The sequence below is a fragment of the Tyto alba genome, unplaced genomic scaffold, assembly GCF_018691265.1.
Source record: "Tyto alba isolate M040663 unplaced genomic scaffold, T.alba_DEE_v4.0 Super-Scaffold_40, whole genome shotgun sequence".
Taxonomy (NCBI): Eukaryota; Metazoa; Chordata; class Aves; order Strigiformes; family Tytonidae; genus Tyto; species Tyto alba.
In genome coordinates, this window is record NW_024881316.1 from 49416406 (window position 1) to 49434533 (window position 18128).

General features: G+C 43.6%; 1 protein-coding gene across 4 annotated transcripts in view; it reads left to right on the forward strand.

Moving 5' to 3' along the window:
• The first annotated feature begins 633 nt into the window (after positions 1 to 633).
• The window catches only part of NCOA1 (nuclear receptor coactivator 1), a 187631-nt gene continuing 170136 nt past the window's right edge, over positions 634 to 18128 (forward strand). For all 4 annotated transcript variants that reach the window (XM_042803666.1, XM_042803667.1, XM_042803664.1 and 1 more), the window contains exon 1: positions 634 to 1237. The gene's annotated coding sequence lies outside the window, so the exon portion shown is untranslated. The remainder of the gene's footprint in view (positions 1238 to 18128) is intronic.

Genomic DNA, 18128 nt, shown 5'->3' on the forward strand with positions numbered 1-18128 from the left:
TATTCCACGCATTGAGTTGCTTTGCCTCATGACACATGAGGTGTTTGGGGATTTCACAGTTCCACAGAGAGGATGAATAATGTAACCAGATACAGCCAGAATGTGACAAAATAGTTGACAGACCAATTGTGCTGTTCCATGTGCGGCAGCTTTGCATGGAAATAGCCAAAAATGACAGCGAGGAGACCAAACGGCAGGTCAGGGTCTGTGTGGGACTGCCTATCACCCCACGCTGCTCGCTGAACTTTGGTGTTCCCAGCTGATCCGAGGCAATTTCAGCTCATTCGTATGCCTAGATGGAGAACAATGCTAAGGCAGGATGATGGCCTTTTACGGCGACTGGAAAACAAAACCTGGCAGGTAACTTCCAGCACAAAGTGCCTCCGCAGCTGGGCAAGAGGGATGAGGAGACACCACACACACACACACACACCCACACCGAGCCCGGTGGAGGCTTCAACACCTTGAGGGACGCGCTGGGCTGGTCCCCGAGGGCCGGGGCCTGGGTTAGAGGCGGCGGGGCAGCCCGGAGATCCGGCCCGGGGCGGTGTGAGGGGTGGGGAGGGCAGAGCTGAGGCCTCTCGGCCGGAGCCCCGCGGCGGAGCAGGCCCCGGCCGCCCCCCCTCCGCCGCTAAGATGGCGCCCGCCTCCCGCTGCCCCTTCCCCGGGGCGGCGGCAGAGGGGCCGCGGCTTCCCCAACGCCTCCGCCCCGCGTAACCGGGCCGGGCCGCGGGGAAAAGGCCACGGGAGACTGGAGGAGGGGAGGGAAGGGGAAGGAAGATGGCGGCTTGCAGCGACTGAGCCTGGCGGAGGAGGGATCCGGGCTGGGCCGCGGAGGCCTCCGACACCGCCCCCGCCCCAGCTCCGCCCCGTCCCGCCGGGAGGGAGAGCGGCGAAACGAGCCGGAGCCCCGCAGCCGAGCCGCGCCGCCCAAGCAAGGGGCCCCGGGTGCCCGGGAGCCCCGCAACGGGAACCGGGGCCCCCGGCAGCGCTGCCGCCACCGCTCCGCTCAACCACGATCGCGGCGAGAGCCTGCGGCCAGCCGGCAGCACCCCCCTCCCCCGCACACCTCCACACGCACCCCCCCCCCCCCCCCCCACCACACCACCACCACCGCCCCCCCCCCCGGGGCCGCCCCCGCCGCTCGGCCGGGGGAGTCGCTGTCGCGTTGCCCGTTGAGCTCCGCGGCCTCAGCCCCGGCGGGGGGAGGCGGCTGTCACCCAGGCAGCGGCGGCAGGTGAGTGGAGCCCGGTCGCGCCGCAGCTGGCGGCGGGGCGGGCGGGCCGGGGTTTTGGGGGGGGGGGGGGGGGGGAACGTGGGGGGGACACGGGACGACGGCGAGGCCGGTCGGGGCTCCCCGCTCCCCCCGGGGAAGGGAGGGGTGTGTGTGTGTGTGTGTGTGTGTGTGTGTGTGTGTGTGTGTGTGTCTGGCGGGACCGGCCCCCACCGCAACCCCCGGCCTGCGGGGAGACGCAGCTGTCACGGCGGGAGGGGGGGGGGAGGCGGGAGAGGACGGACAGACGGACAGCCCGGCCCCCCGCCCCGGGCTGCCATGGCGGCGGGCGGAGCGCGGAGGGGGCGCCGCGGCCTCCCCCCCCCCCCCTTCCCCTCACCCGCCCTCCTTCCCCCGCGGGGGGCTCAGGACCGCCCCGGGGGACCCTGCGCGGCGGAGCCCCCTCCCGCGGTTAAATCCCAGCTTTCCCTTTCCTAAATATCCCCCACTCCCCTCTTATTATTATTATTCATTTAAAGTTGATTTAAAAAGTGAAAAAGCAGTTTTCCTCCTCACCGCCCCCCCCCCCCCCCGCCAGCCCATTCCCGGCTGGAAGATGGCTGAGGGGAGGCAGCGGGGCCGGGCCTGTGGGGGCCCGCAGACACCCCCCCCCTTCCTCCCCGAACAGAGAGGACGCGCTTTTTGGTGGCGTTTTAGGTGACAGCTCTTTGTCTGCATGTAACATCGTGTCCCCCATGTGAGTGTGTGTGTGTGTGTGTCCCCCCCTCCCCGCTCAGCGTGTGTGTCTATGTTATCCAAAACCACCCTCCGAACCCGGCGGGAGTGGTTGTGGTTGTCAGCGGTGGCAAGTAAGTTCAGCGCTGAGGCAAGCGGTTGGCCGGTCAGGGAGAGCCGGAGGTGGCCGTGAGGTACCGGGTGGGTTTTGGGGCCGTGGGAGCAGGGAAGGGCTCAGGTTTTTGGGCAGCGGGCTCCTCCGTGGGGTGCCTGGGCTTCCAGGCTTGGGGGGGCTCTTTGCAGGAGGCTGGTGGCAAAGCTGGCGTCTGCCTCCCCGCTCCTAGCAGAGCGCTTGCCCTAAATTTGCTTCACTTCTCTCTTAGAGACGTGGACCAGCAGCAGATTGCAAATAATCCCAAATACCTGATGGTGCATATGCAAGTGGTAGCCCCAGTTTGCGCACGGGGGGGGCTCTAGCCTCTGGAATATGAGATTTAGCGGTAGAAAAATCTGTTGCGGAAAGGCTGTTTCCTTCTGATGTAGGTTGCTAGACACGCTGAAACCCTCCAGTTTCCTAGGTGCGTTTTGACCTTTCAGTGGCTGAGAACTGGGTCGTGTGCGTTGGGTGACGATCTCCTGATTTTTTTTTTTTTTTTTCTTCACTCGAAAGAGCGTGTTTGCAAAGGTGGAAAGGTGTGGAGCGTCGTCTGGGGCTGCTGCTTGCTTCCACTGGAAGCTTAATCAGCGTACAGTAGATATCAAATTTTCACTATCCACATACGGCATAGCCAAAAAAAAGAGTGACACAGCAAAGTATATTAAAAGTGGAAATTTGGACTTGTGTGGGTGGTGCTTATATGTTCTTCACCCTGTCTCATGGCTTGTATTCTTCATGTTTCTGGTTTAGACTAAAAAAAAAAAAAAAGACTGGGTTTGTGTGGGCTGGCAGGATATACATATATATGTGCGTGTGTAAAATGTGTGTGTGTGTATATATATATGTAAGGAGTAATATATCTGATGAGTTCTAGTAGCAAGATGGTAAATTGATATAAACAAAAAAGATGCTTCGTTGACTTTTCTGGAAATGCGCTGTCCCTCTGCGGTTTAGAGGTGGTATCTTCTGCCTGCAGAATATTTCAGCAAATGTGTGTTCTGAACTCTTTATGCTATGGCCATCAGCTTTCCCACACAAGAGAAAGTAAAAAAAAATATATGTTACTGATGGAAGTATACATAGTATGTGGTGCATCCATAACTATATAAGCCGAGCAGCAGGAAGGGAAACATTGTAACCTGGGAAAAGCTAGATGCAAAGCCACAAATTTTCACAGAAGCTTAGGAAGTGGTGTAGTATCCGCAGCTTTGCAGTGCTGTTTTGTGAAAATGATTAAAGTTCAAGTTGCCACTTAAGGGGACAAACAGCACTTGATGGTGGATAATAAACAGTAGTAACTTTGGCAATACTGCACCTGGCTCAGGGCTGATGGGCATGATGAAATGTTAAATCTCCAACTTATTTGCTCAAGATGGGTATCTGTTGTTCGAAACCTGTTGCCAAACAATATGGCAGCACAAATCCTTGCTTCCAAAACAAATAGGCTTCCTGAGAGGCGAGCAGGGGGTTTGGCTCTTCAGAAGGCAGGACTTCTTATTCACTACGGGCCTTCTTTGATTTTTAGCGTGCCTGTTTTCCCCGAGCCTTGCCCTCTGATAATGCTACGACACATGCTCACAACTGCATGACTAATTCATACAATTAGTCATACACTTCCACTGTAGATTTATTGGAGCAGTATCACTGTCATTCTCACGTTGTGAAAGCCTGCGTTTGGGAACATGTGCCCTCTGTTGACTTGTCTTGGGTCTCTTGGCATTGTTGCTGGGTGGGCTGTTAGAAATATTTGAAGCCTTTAGGATTATTAGGCTTACTTAATTATATAAGCATATTTTCAAGGAGCAGATCTGCTGGAGATCAGCACCTTGTTGCTTGCTAATCTGAGGGGGGTAATTTGCATGAGATTTTGCAGGGATTGTCAGAAATGAAGGTGTGAGTGCTACTACTAAAAATATCCCGTCTCCTGCATAAATAGTTTGCCAGTTGAAAACCAGTGTATTTTGTATAAGGAAACTATTTATATGACGAGTTATTCTTGTTTTGCTTGGTTGACTGTGTTTCTTTGAAGCGTGGCTCTTATCTCTTTTGATCAAAGAGGAGGAATAAAAAAAAGATATTTTTAAAAGTTAGATTCTGCCTTTAAAGACAGGATTTTAAGCAGGAAGGTCTTGGACTAGCAGGTAAATACTTTAACCTTTATTCCTGAAAGGCCAATGTGGTGTGTAATACCCCGTAGCATGTGGCCACCGCTTCTACCTATAAGCTTTAATTGCTAGCAGATACAAACATGCAATTTTTATTGGCAGTTCTATGTTATTTGTATTGCTGCAGCATCCAGGAACCCCAGGCACGATCAGGTTTGCAGGGGAGTAGGAGTGAAGTGAAAATGAAGCGAGAGTGGACCCTGCTTCCAAAAATTTCCAACTTAAACCTAAAGAGGTAGAGGAGTAGAGTTGTGATGGGGAAGCAGCTTGCTGGATGGTGGTGGGCAACAGGAGAGATGGTAGCCACAGCATATTAGCAGTCTAAATATGGAGTTGTTTGTTTTTTGTTTTTGTTTGTTGTTGTTTTTGGGTTTTTTTTGTTTGTTTTGTTTTTTGTTTTTTTTTTTTTTTTTTTTTTTTCTTTAATAATATTGCAGTGAACCAGCACTTTATGGTGTGTTGGGAGGTGACTGCCTGCTGTTGTGCTGCCTGCTGTTGTTGCCTGGCTGAGCACTCTGCCTGCCTCCCCGCTGCCGGGGCTGATCCAGCCCATCGGAGCTGCGCTGGGTGAGGGAAAATTCACAGGAGTAGCTCTGCTGATCGGTCTGAGAACAGCCAGGAGCTTTAACCTCTTCCCCTGGCGCAGCAGGATCTGGAATAGGATGCTTGCCTGTAGCTGCAATATTAAAAATTACGGCTTACTTGGAAACAGCTTCAACTCTTTGCATACCTAGCCTTGCACATATGAGTCAGGGTGGTGCAGAACAGGTTTTCACCACTATGGCAGCATCTCCATGTAAAGTTGACCATTTAAAATACTGTGGCTTTGCTGTAGGACAAATTTTAAAACACTTGGAGGCCTGGTGTAGGTATAAAGGATGTGTCAGCACCATGTGCTTTACCTGGACTCCTGTCATTTGCAAAGGAAAAAACTGCTGAACTGGTTTGGAGGTTTTTTAAGCCTGAACTAATTTACCTAGCTGAGAATGTAGGTTAGAAACTAGGCTTCGCTTGGCTTTGGGCTAGCGCCAGTACGTTCCGCAGGGAAAACTCAGGCTAAATAGCTTCTGTGCTGATAATCCTGCAATACTGTTCCTACTGTTTCCCCTGAAAAGATAGGCAGGTTCTCGTGCAGTTGACCCAATTGACTGGGAAGCAAGTCCAATGTGTCTCGGCACAAGGAGCAGCGGGATGTTTCCCTCAGATGCCTTTGGGTGAGTGGGGAGAAGCGAGGATGGGGTTTTGTGCACAGACCTTGCGGTGAGAATCCTCACCCGAGCGCTCAGGTCCGAGGGACAAGGTTGTGTGGCCTAAACTAGATAGATTTGTTAACCAATTTAGGTAAATCTGCACATAGATATTCTTAAATCTGTTTAAACCTGCTTACTGATTTATTATGTTCTGTAAGCTGAGGCGAGCTATCCTGGCAGTTGTGTTTAAACCAGCGTGTGTTCGCGCAGATTTGCCGTGATTTAGTGAAGCCGATGCAAATTGGTGAGTTACAGGAAGGTGATCTAGGAAAGGAAAACAGTGCAGTGAATATATAAGTCAACAGTTTGCTAAGCCTTGGTTAGTGACCTCTACAGTATCCATATTTTACTCTAAGGATCCACAAATTGTCAGAATCTTAAAGCTGATCAGTGCAGGGGCTCTTAGATGTCTTTGCGTTTTTCTGCAGAGGGAAAAGATCCTTAAGCGTTAGGTCCTGTTTTAAACAAGTGTCAGAAGTGTCCCAGACCAGCCTGATCCTGCAACTAGCTATTCTAGAACACAAACCATTAAAATGTCTATTTTGAGCTATTTATGTTTATTTTGTGTTTATTTTAATTATCTATCGTGGAATATGCTATGAAACAAGTTCAAACCAGTGTTTCTTTGGCTTAATTTTTGCCCCTCTTTTTTAATGTGACATCTGAAATCCCAAGAGTCCCATTTTTTGGACTTTCAGAGTGCGAAGACTTCAAAAACAAGGCAGTATGCCAGGCAAGGCAAGAAGTAGGTTTGTTTCTTGTATTTAGATGATGAAATTATGAATGAGGAACTGTTTAAAACCCAAACAAATCAGTAGCTTTCCCACATCTGTGGAATTCCGATCCTGATTGTGAATGGAGGGCTAAGTTTAGATCACAACACTAGCCTGGGATCAAATGATATTAAATGGTATCACACATATCAAAATAGTTAGGTGGTGATAAAGTTATACACCTGATATTAGTGTTCTCTCCTGTATGTAGCATATGCTGTCTTTGGAAATAAGGGTCTTGGGAGGGGAGAGAGATTCCAACCCACAGCATGGTCATCCCCTGTCCAGAAGGTTTCAGAAAATAACATTTACTGTTTTAATAATAATAAAAAGAAGGTATTATAATCTCTTAGTAGAACTGCACTGAAAGTTTAACAATTAAAACTAAATATCTTTTTCTCTTTTATTTTTCCTTTTCTGTTAACATTGTATAACTCTTGGATTGAAGGAATAGGAGTGAAAAGCTCTGAACTTTTCAGTCCATTAAATCAGATTAATGTGTAAATTGTACAAAAAAGTCTTGCAGTTTGGGCTGCTTATCTTTTCTTTCTTCTTATTTCTTGTGACTACCACACTTACTACCTATCTTCCCTCTCTTCTTCTCTTCCCCAGAGCCTGTATTTTGCTCGTAATCTGAGAGTTTGCATCATCCAGTTTTATCAACATACTTCAGAGATCTTGAATAAGTTGAGAGATGAACTTTTTAGTGGAAGTGCTAGTCAACCTCTGCCTTTGAAGTTTTTTTTTTTTTTTCAAAGAAAAGTTTGACTAACCTGAAAAGGATTTTGACACATGCTTGTGACCAGTTACTTTAAATCATACTGGAAAAATTGTGCGTGAAAATAAACAACTAACTAGAGTTAAACCTGTTGTAGACTGGGTGTGTAAGCTTGATCCCTTTGTCTTGCACGCATTTCTTAAATGTGATTGCTGACGAGATGAGTTCTGGGTCTTCCCACTAATTCTGTAAACAGCTGGTAGTTATGTTACCTGTTTCTTTTTTTATGAGTAGAGATTTCCAAGCAGAGTTTTAACAGGGAAGCATGCAGGATGAGTTCAGCAGACTTTCTTCCATGCTCCAGTTGTGAATGGCGCTCAGCTGAAGGGTGAACACCAGACAAGTATTATTTAATGATGGAAGATGCTGCGTTAGGATTGAAGGAATGATAGCTGGACACTCTGGAAACATTTATAGTAGAAATGTTTATAGCAGAACCCGTTAGATTGTGCTGCAGACTTATATGACCTGTAATTTCAAATTTAATAATGAAATACTGCATGCACAGTATTGTTAAGGACATGAAACTCTAGTGTTTACAATGTGCTTATATCTCAACTTACTGTAAAGTTGAGCACAAAGTCCCAAGGTGTATTGAAATGTAATTAGTGCGAAGCCTAATTTGCTATTGTATGAATAGTTAGAATTTCTTGGAATGAAACTGCTGTGTAAAATACCTCTGCTTGTGTCTCCAAATGTCATTTTAAGAATGGTGGTTTATGGAGTAAGTGAGAGCCGCTGGTGAAGGCTCAGGTAAAACACCATGTTATGCAGGCCTCTGACTCACAGGGTAGGAATAAGGACTGAAACCAGCTCTGCCTTTGGCAGAACATAACTCTTGCTTTCTTTTAAATTAAGGTTATGAAAATCCAGCATTTTCCAATATGCTTTGAGTTTATACTGTTTACAAGCTTTCTTGGTACTCTTTCAACTACATCCTATTGTCCCAGGGTCGTTTTTAAGTGTTCTTTGTGAAAAAACTTCTATGTGAATTTTCCATGGCTGTCTGAAGTTGCATTCCCAGATTTGTATTTTAGTGTAATCAGATTGCCTTCACTGTGGAGTATCCACCGAAGGCATAGTGGAAGTTGTGGGATCCCAGCACTTTTGACAGCTAGATTAATAGTTATGTCCTTAACCTTTAAAACAGTTTACCCAGACTTGACAGAGTTGGCATGAGTTCTGTGTTTTTGAAGATGCAATAGTGATAATCCCTTTGAAGGCCCAAAATAAATGAAAAAAAAGCTTTAATGAATTTAAAAATCCCAATGAAAATAGCATTTGGCCTGAGTTTACGCTTTTGTTGTTGTTGGAAATGGAAACAATATTGTATATACAAAGCTTGCTGTATGGAAAATAACTATCTGGAAAATATATTTAGTTTATTTCTCAAATGCAGTGAAAATGGAAAAATACACTACCCGAATTCTATTAATTAAATCTGTTTCCATGTGACATAATGTGATAATTTAATATAGTTTTCTGATACTGTTGTGCGTGAAATAAGTTTCAGTACAGCCTATCAAAAAAAGTACAATTTGATATTGCAGACTAGAACCAAAACCTGGGAAGTTCCATTAAATCAAAAAACTATTTAATTTGTAAAGCTTAGCATTCAAAAGTTAGGAAAAACAGATGCAACTGAAATTATAATTTTGTAGCCACATGATATTTTTCCATAGAATCTCTGACTTATTCACTGTATGGTTTGGACTAACAAAGTGGAACGGATTAAGGTTGCACAGATGATCATAAATCTGTTACTTTGTAATTTTTAGTGCTTGATTTTGCAACCTACTTAATTTTCTTTTAATGTTTTTAGATGATGAGCTGCTTTATGACATTAATTTTTGATATGAACAGAGCATTGTACATGTAGTGTCTCCTTTTGTAATGCCCCTGCAAGACAAAGAAGTATTATTCCTATTTTTGCGCTCATTTTTTCAGGTGAATAAACCAGAATCACAGCAATTGGATAATTTGCCCAAGTAGCAGAGTGTTAGTGAAAGGTAAAAGGCACTTGACGGGTTATTCTCAAGTACCCGGTGCACTCGACTGCTCTGGTTGTATATGTGGATTTATTAAATTGGGTGCAACTTGCCTTGAATTTGCCAGCAAACCTCAAGAGGCTTGGCTCCAGCAGTCTCTGCGTCATCGACAAGTAGCTCCGATGACAGGCATCTGATGGCTTTCGTTCTTTAGAGCAGAGGTTCCCAAACTGTGGCAGGCATCCACTCGTGGTATTCAGACTACTTCGAAACGGGGTATTTCGCGACGCGAAGGCAGCAATTCCTGACGCCGAATGCGAGCAAGCTCTTGGCGTAGGCGGGTCCTCGCGGTGGCACTCGGGAGCTGTCAGCACCTGCAAAAAGCCATAAAATTGGGGTTTTGCAGGTGGGCTTGCGCTTCTGATCGAGATTGTAGAGGAGTGAGGATGGAGTTGGTGGATGAGAATGTGCGGCAAGTCCCGCTTTGGGAAGCTGGGGGGTGAGTGTGGAAGATGGGGAGTGAAGGTTTTGGCGGTCGGTGTTAGAGAGGTGGTGCAGTGTCATAGGTTGGTCGGGCCAGGTCAGCAGGGCTGGGGGATGCAGAAAGAATAAACATTGTTTTGTTGTTATTTTGTTTTTTTTTTTTTTTTTTTTTCTTTTTGTCCTGGTTTGTGGAGAATGTGATGTGCTTTTTAGGTGACTGGGGGACAGCACCCAGGTTTTTCTTTCAGGGTGCAGAAAGGTCGATGACCAAGTCTCACCGGGCAGAAATATCATCCGGGAGAAGGGCAGGAAGGGAGAATCTGGTTTGGGAGGCTGAATGTGTGCGTACGTCGCTGACAAAGCAGAAACATGTTGCTGCTGATGGCCTCCAAAAAAACTGCAGCCTTAGTTCCCAAACTTAGAACAGCTCTGCTTGTCACTGCGGTTGTTGACTTGCTTATAGGTGTGCGTGCATGGTGCTACGTGCAAGGAGAGCTGGATTCCTGAATTCCTGCTCTTGCCACAGGATGTATGATTACAGAGATACCGCGGACCTCTTGAAAACAGTATTAAATAACTTCTGAAGCCTTTTTAAGGAGGTATTTTAAAAACAAGAAGCATGCTTTTACTCTCGGGTTTCCTCCTGGATGCTGGAAAATACCTACATTTGGTAATTCATACGTTTCGCGTGCAACTGGCAAGCTGGAAATAAACTCTTCGGGGTTTGTAAAAACAGTTTAAATGAATCTCGTTAAACAAGATTTAAGTTTCATTGCAGAGGTTTAAAGTGCGAGGGGAAAATACACAGAACAGCCATTAAAAATTTTAAAAAAGCAACAAACCCCCCAAAGAATACTAGCCTGGAAATGTTTTCCTCCCTCTGTGCTGCCCATTAGTCTGCTGACGGGGGAAACTTTGATACTAAGTCTACCAGAGGTTGCTGCAGTTGGGTGTTTGGCAGCTCAGCGCTGTCAGGGCTATTGCACCACTCCGTCTGCCCCCGGAGTCATGTCTTGCTGCAAATTTATGCACCTTTGAGAACTCCTGCTTGTTGAAACAAAGCCCCTCACTGTCCAGAGACCACTGGGGACTTTTTATAAGGGTAAGCGCCATCTCTGGGGCATAGAAAAGTATTCCCATTTCACAGATGGGCACAGGCTTGCCCAGCCCGCCACAGGGAAATTTGGAGATCTGGTATTTGACCCTTGTATCTGCTTTTATTCTTTGAACAGTTGGTCTGCAGCATTTAGATTTTGGTTTAAATTGTCTAAAACCAATATAGCAATATAATTTTAATTTGTTTACTAAGAGAGTTCTTCAGATAAGCCTCCCGGAGTGCAAGGAATAAGAAACAACTGCTACTTGAAGACAGAAGAGCTGAGTTTGTTTCAAGATGTTTAAAAGCCTTCAGTTCAGAGATAAGTGCATATTTTACATCCTGATCAGCAAGTTATAATGAGATTTAGAGCACTAAATGAGTTCTCTCCTAACCCACAGAATGATGCATGTGGCTCAGTGCAGAGCTATTGTTCTCATCAGCCCTTGCTGGTGAAATAATTTAGGAAATTGTGATATGCTGCAAACTGGATTTAATCTGCAAGTAGTTTCCACCTTCAGAAGATGACTTAAGTAGATACAAGGCATTTCTCAATGTCCACAAAGGTTCCTGCACAAGAAAAGTAGTCCTTGTGTTCCTAGCAGTGAAAAAGGGCTGTCTGGAACTTCAAACACGTGAACAGGCTGTAGGATTAAGTGTTCTCTGTTGTGATGAGTGGAAGTTATGTCCTCCAAGTGCTGGAAATTTCGAAAAGGCTGTTCTGTTTCTCCATCAGAAGGAGATAATGAAAGAGTACAAGTGAGGAAGGGTCATGGTAGAGAATACAAAGATGGAGAGCAGAAGGAGAGCTGCTGCCTCTCCTTTTCACTGCTCAAAGGAAATGTCTTCACAAAAATGCTAGTAGGATTCTTGTAGATTGATCCACCTGTGGCAGGATAGTCATTCACTGGCAGGCTAGAGTGGAAGTATTGATCATTTTGACTCAGACATTCAAAGGATTTGAAATTTTCTTCAGGTGGTGGCAAAGGTTCCTCTCCTAATCCAGCAGTTGCATTCAGCTGGTTCTTGAAATTCTTATAATGTGGTCTTGAGAGCTGTATGTGGTGGGGATGGCGTAACACAGTATCGCACTTGGGGGAAGACGCTGTGATGCTTTGCATGGGGATTAGGTCACTTGGGTAGAAAGGTCAGGCATCAGTGGCTGTAAATATGTATTGTCAAGACTCCTTTCCTGAGCCTTGAGCTCTTTCCATCTCCCTTTTCACGGTAGGTTGTCAAAATTGAGGATGGTCTTTCTCCTCTTCTGCAGTGAGTCGTGTTTCCAGAGATACCTTTTTTTTTTCCTTGAGTATTGAAACCAAGCTTTTTTTATTCCAGGCTCATTTCCTACTTTGCTGTATAAGGCTACCACATACTCAGTTCAAGGTCCCTGAAAATGTTATGAATAGTCTTATCTCTATAAGCTCCTTGAATATATCACAGATTTTGTGTACCTGGCCATTTTGAAGCTCATCCTCATTAAAGAAAGAAATAAAAGCCCTTTATCTTTTTTTCTCTGAAATGACCTATGAGAATTCTCATGTGGGAGAAAATTAGTATGCACGTACTCAGAGACGTGGCTGGCTGATGCACAGACACAGATTTGCTAAAGAAACACAGAACTAGGAAATGCAGAAACTTGTTGGATTGAAATCACTCGATATTGCTGTCTATAGAATAATTTATCTGGTTTTTGTTGGGTTTTTTTGTTCACTGGTGGGTAGATCTCTTGGGCCTCATTTTTAGTACCTGTTTCAGTCATTTCTGCTATGAAATGATAAAAGAATTATCAAAACATTATCTGTTAAGTCAGTACAGAAGGATCTGAACGAACTGGTGATTGCTTGTCTTGAGACTGAGGATATGCTGCTGTTACCTAAAGAACACTTTGTTTCATTGGTTTGAGATGGCTTGAAACCTGATTTTTTTTTTGGGTTTAATTAATTTGATTGTCCTCCTTCTTGACTTTACTCCTATAAAAAAATTAACAAGCATGCCACTTCCCTGTATCAAGGATTAATTAGCTGATTGCAAAGCACTTTGACTGTAACTGCAAAACATTACTAAGGTAATTTAAACCCAAGTCCTCATTTTTTAAAGGGAGAAGAGTTGAACTTGCCTCCCCCTTCTCCCCTCCCCAAGAGGCTTTGCCCTACCTGCTGTTCCTAAGTTATCCTCATGATGCCATGGCTGAAGACTTGGATTAATTACTTCTCACAACAAATGTATCCTTCTGAAGGATTTTTGGTGTACTGAAGGACTGGAATTCTCCCTAAAAATCTAGTGCTTGTTAGAGAGGAGAAGCAAGTCTCTATAAAATACTGTCTTCGCACTCGCTTTGGAATCACAACTGCTCCTGCTGGGCTTCTGAGATAGACTTGAAAAGGCTTCTTGGCTTGCATTATAGGTTAACCCAAATAAACGTTTAGTAAGTAATAGCAGTAATTAGTATTTATAATGAGGTAGTAACAGGCAACCTGAATTTAGCCCAAGCTCCCATCGTGCCTGAAACTAAACAAACAAATAAGCTACTTAGGGAGGGACTGCCATGATTCAAGTATATTTGTCATTTCTCATCTTACCTCTGAAATGTCATGCAACGTGATATTTAGTACACTTCTTTTAGTCATGCAAGCATAATATTAAATAATATATGTGGTCTGCATTTTGCTTACCTTAATTCCTGTTGGCTTGGTACACCCAAGCTGTGTTTAAGTTCTGTCTTCAACTTCAGTGAGAATTCAAATAGTTCTCATTGCAAGTAGAAGCAGATTTGTAAGATGTCACGTAAGAACTTACATGAACTGTAGTCTGTTTATTGCTGGCATGCTTGTGATTAAGGATTTTCAGACTAAAAGTATATCAGCAGTTTTCGTAGGCATGAAGTGTTGAGATAAATAGTTGAGTAATGATCCAGTGTATATTTACAGTAAAAAAATTTATAAAAAATGGCTGAAACCCCTCCAGTTTTCTCAAGCATACCATGTTTTTGACACTCTCTTCTTTTTCCGTTCTAGCTTTACTTTACTGTTAGCATGAATAAATTTTAGGCTATGGGTCTTATGCAGCTACAACAGTTTACCAAAAGTTTGGAGGAAGTAATATTTCAATATTTAGACTTTTGTTATGAAAATTGCTTTGGGTGAGCTGTCTGTGTTCCACAATAGACCCTTAGTGAAGTCAACCGTGAGCTGGGCAAATACAGCCGTCACTGTATCCACATAATTGTAAAATATGGCATTTGTGTTTGTGTTTTAATGGGAATCTGTTCAGTTACTACCTAGCCACTTCTTTAATATGTGCTGTATAAGTAGTGGGAAGTGTTTAATAGCCAACTTGAGCATTATTAACTATTTTTCATGTAAGCCTAATTTATTGAAGCTGGTGATACCTATTAAACAACATTCGCTTGCAGCCTGTCCCAAATGAGTAATTTATGTTCATGGCAGAGAGGTCTAAATATTTAAGAATGTACATAAAAACTGTTGCCTAAATAATGTTACTACCTTTTCAGTGCAGAAAGGCCAGAATTTTTGGCTCCACTCTGACGCTGCTTTGATGCCTGTAAATACTATTGCACAATTATATTTTGTTGCATCAGGACACTTATGTTAGAGTAAAGGGTAGATTTTCCTTAAGCACTGGTCAGTGGCTTTTTTTTCCTACCATCATCATTCATTTCTGTGGTCTGATACTCAAGATGTTGCACTGAATTTGACATTCTGTTAATTGCTTCGCTCTTTTTTCTATAGTCCTTGTAGCTATGGTAGTTGCGCTTTGCAATCAATAAATTAATTTGACTTTATCTTTAGTATTTCATGTGAGATATGAAAGTACTACTGTTTCTGTTCGATAGAATAAAGGGCCCTGGAGTTCAAGGCCAACTCCTGAAATTCAACTGTAGACATTTTTTGGTTGTTAGCTTGATGGGCTCTCTGGGGCTCTTAGGTATTTGGTGTGGTTTCCTCAGCCCACCTCCAGAATACTCCTTCAACCAAAAAGGAAAAAAGTCCAAAGCAACTTCAGAGGCAGAACTTTCGGCCATAGAATCTGAAAATATTTTTCTGAAAAAGCTGAAACACAGAAGAGCGATGAGAAGGTGTTAGAATGGAAATACTTCACCCATGTAAAGATGATTGTTTCCTAAAAATTGAGAAAAGTCAGCGTGTCTATGCAAGTGAACACTAGGAATTAGCCATTTAATGCATTAGGCTATTTGAGAGTAATTGTGGTGTATTTCCATGGTGTCACTAGTATAGTTCACTCTTATCACAGAATTGCTCCCAGATTCTCAAGGAAGAGTGTTTTTTCTGATTTGGCTTAACCGGACTCACTCAAGATCCTAGTGGATGTTTATGGCAGAACTGAAAACAGATCCAAGATTTTTCTGATATGTAACCTGGTGTTTTAACCACAGAATGATCTTTCCTAGTCAGCACAGATACTGGACCTTTTAATCCAAAGTTAAACCTGTGGAGCGAGTTGTGACAGAGTAGCAAAATGTCCTTGCTTTTTTCTAATGCTTCTCTCAGAAAATAGATACTTAGATTTTGAAATATCTCTGCTGCTTATTGAGGTGTGTATATTTAATAATGATACCTTGAATAAAGAAATACTGTAATTCTTCAATTGTGCTCTCCACTTTTATTGCTGGGGCAATACCTAAAGAAGAAATACTTTTTTTTAATAAAAGAAAACAATGTTTATTTTCCTTGATGTACTGGCATGATCTCTGGTGTTGATGGAGAGCTCTGGTTTCTAATGAATCCATTAAGACGCTGCCAGTAATTAGCATCTTTTAAAAAAATCTGGTTTTGCATTTGAATATCGCTTTATCAACAAGTGTACTGAGAGAGGAGGCTGCTGGGTGCACTTTGACAACTGGGGTGGAGAGGAAGGAGTTTTCCTGAAGTGCAGCTTGAGTAAAGTTGATCAGCTGAGCAGTTCTTCAAGGCGTGCGGACTGACGAACTGACCCGGGGTTGTACACGTGGGGCAGTAGTTAACAGTTCCACCTCGCTCGTGGCAATCGCTTTATGACTTAGAAATATTGATTACGGTGGATGTAACTGGAGCAGGGGACGAGATGGTGTTATATTGCTCCGTCTTGTTTCAAACTGCAAACTTGGTTTTAAATCTATGAAATTTATAGAATAGTATTTCCCATTAGGCTGTATAACCAATCTCCTCATGTAGCTTGCGACTGCATTTCGATTTCAATTTACTAATGGTGACGATGTTGATACTTGGGTACAGTGAGACCCAAGAGTCAGATTTGCAGGTAGTTTTTATTTTATTTTTTTTTACTTTTAATTGAATAACTGCATCATAATGTGGAAGTTTGTAAGTGAAGCCCCACCCCTAGGCTTTATAATACAATAATTGTGGCACTAAACCTTAATAGTCCCCTTATCTTTGGGACTTACTCCAAGTACTGTCCTTGGGACTGTGGCATTGAGGAAATGAGCATTGCTGGATGTGATAGCACCGTCCTAACGCTGCTGCGGCACCTTTTTCCTCCTGCCAGGTATGTCCTGTGTCATGAGTGAAGCGTCGTTTTACTCTTGGTATTTGAAAGCAATTCCCAAGGGAATGGCTGCTGTATTGCAGTTAAACGAGGGGGTATATTGCTACTGTATAGTTTGTCAATACCGGTGTCAATGTCTTCATAAAACCCTTGTGTAATCCTCTTAGTCAAGTTAAAAATATGCAGGGCTTTATTTTATAGTTTATGAAGATTTTTTTTATCCTGGGCAAGGTTGTGTTTGCTTCCAACAGATGCATGTGGTATCCATCTGTTTTTTTTTTTTTTTTTTTTTTTAATGTTTTGGCAACATTTGTTTAGGGCATTATACCCTATTAGGGTCTCTGGAATTGACTGTAATTTCTTCTTGGAATGGTTTAAATGACATTTCTGCTCCAAGTGTAGTGGATATGCATGTGCTGTGTAAATACAATTAATTTTTTTTTTTTTTTTTCAAATTGCAACTAACAGAATGATGTAAATAATTGATTTTTCTTGTATTTGATATTCTGCTGAGAAAACAACCCTTATGTTTTAGTGAGAGGGGGGGGAAAGAATTGCTTTGAACTCCCAGCACAGGGCTGGAGAGAGCTCAGTCGTGCTGCCGGGTGATGAGTCATGCTGGGGAGCCGAGCTGGTCGTCGTTTCTGGCACGGAGCTCTTCAGCGTTTCATGCCTTGCCTCACACTGCCTATTTGCTTCGAGCAAAATGGTGAATTGCACGCAGTCTGAAAGCACAGAGTAATAGAAAAGCTTCCCAGTGGAATTAAAAAAAGATGCCAGTGCTGGCTCCTACCTATTTCCATTTTGATGCTAAAACCATGACTTGAAGTTTTAGGGGTTTCTACAGTAAAAATTTCAACTGTTGTTGTGTCTAATGTACAGGTTTCTGTAAGAAATGAGGTTTCTTGCTTCTCATTTCACTTGATGTTTGGGAGGAAGCCTCTTAGAAGCCCTTTCTTTGGCACAACCTGGCAACACTACTGCTCACAACTTGTGAAATGATGAAGAACCTGCTTTAAAAGTTGTAGTAGCAAATTATCAAAAAATGTACAGAATTGTATTTCTTGGGAAGCCCAGAGCAATTTTTTAATAACTTTAATAGATTGTGTTTTCAGATGTCATGGGTTATTTTGAGTTTTTGTCTGTTTCCCTGTGGCCTAGTTCATGCATTTCCAGGAGAATATCTTTTGCTAATTTTATTAATAAAGAAACTTCTGACTCCTTATATTTCAAGGACATTTCAAAGACAAAATCCGATGGCTGCAAGAGTCACTGAAGCCAAAATATGCATTAGGCAGGATTATGGATGCCATGCCCTTTCACAACTGGAAACTCAAGTGGTGGGGCCGAGCCTCAGCACCCTGTGGCGTGCTCCGTGAAATTGGTGTGTTTTACACCTGGGGTTTCTAGAGGCATCACGTGTATCAGCCTGTGAGACTTGTGCCTCTGCAAGAGCTTATTAGAAGGCAGACTTCTAATATGCCTCATCTGTCAGCAGGAGGCTGGGTGGCTGACGTGTATGGTAACTTTTAGAGAGAAATTAATTGCCAACATCAGCTGAAAGTATAAAATTTTGCGTGTAGTTATGTAGAACACTTTTTGCTTATAGTTGGTTAAAGTCTACGTTCTGCAGACTTTACACTAGAGAATGAGAAGGTAAAGGATGACTTGCTTGAAGAAAAGGGCAGAAAACCTAAAGATTTTTCTCAAATATATCTTTTCACACCCTTTCTTCATAAAGGTCTTGTAAACTGAAGTTTAATGAGGCTCCAGAAGCAGAAACATTTAAAAATAATACTAATGCACTAGAATCTTATATGAAAGTACAACATGCGTATGCAATATGAACGTACAACAGATTTCTCCATCTGCCAACTGTGTGTGCAGTGCCAGGAGAATAAAGCACCTCGTACGCTGGCTTTGTCAGAAAAAAGGGGGATCACGCTATGGGGTTTGCAACACCA